We start from the raw sequence: 1,028 nt of genomic DNA on the forward strand, positions 1-1,028 counted from the left end.
ACAACCTTTAGAATTTGTAGGCCAGCTAGCAGGCTCTGGCATGTCAAACAATACGTCCAACATGTCAAACTAAAGATGTGATTGGATGAACACTATGACAATCAACAATATCGTCCCCATTCACTTAAACTGCAAAGGGATTCACTTGTGAGTCTGCAGGCCTCGGGCCTCTCTTCTTACCTAGAGACACAGAGGTGAGATCTGATTGGATAAAAGCTCTACTTAAAACAAGCTGCACTGGAAGCAGAGCAACTGAGGAAGACAGTAGCTGTGCAATGAGAAAATAAGATAATGGGAAAAATATTTAGAATACATGTAGTGTATTTATGAAAAATTATTAAATTATAAAATAGCTATAACTTTTTGATTCTGTCTAAGCCTGCAGAGAAGGCCTTGCTGGCCCTGACGGCCCACCACACCACTGAAATGTAGCATAAATGTAGCAAAGAAACAATGTTTTCTTCTGGTATACACTATAAGTGTTTTAACTCGTCCAACCCTTTGTTTGCTCACAATGCTCAAACTCTAAAGACTCAATGCTTCTTCTAAAGTCATATTATGTCTTTCTGGTTACAGCGAATAACTGACTTTACTGTGAATGTCATAGCTGAACTTGAGCCGGAGGCTTGCATGGGGTCGGTCTCATATTGATTCCAGCATCTACTTCAAATTTAACTTCAAAACAACTCTGATGTTTGATTTGTGGGGGTTTTGAGGACATTTCTAATTAATTTCAGAGACCCCAAACACACACACACACACACACACACACACACACACACACACACACACAGCCACTTCTACACACGCCTCCATTAAACTTCTCCTCAAACCCATCCGTTCCCTCCTGAGCTACCCGTTAATCAGTAATTCTTTTTTTTTTTTCACTCCCCTCTCTCTTGAAGCCCCAACACAAACCTTTTCCTGCTGCGGAACTCCTCCAAATCATTTCATTCACCCATCCCTAGCCACACGCGCACGCACACACACACACACACACACACACACACACACACACACACACACAC

Source organism: Anarrhichthys ocellatus, unplaced genomic scaffold (assembly GCF_004355925.1).
Source record: "Anarrhichthys ocellatus isolate YVR2014 unplaced genomic scaffold, GSC_Weel_1.0 scaffold151, whole genome shotgun sequence".
Taxonomy (NCBI): Eukaryota; Metazoa; Chordata; class Actinopteri; order Perciformes; family Anarhichadidae; genus Anarrhichthys; species Anarrhichthys ocellatus.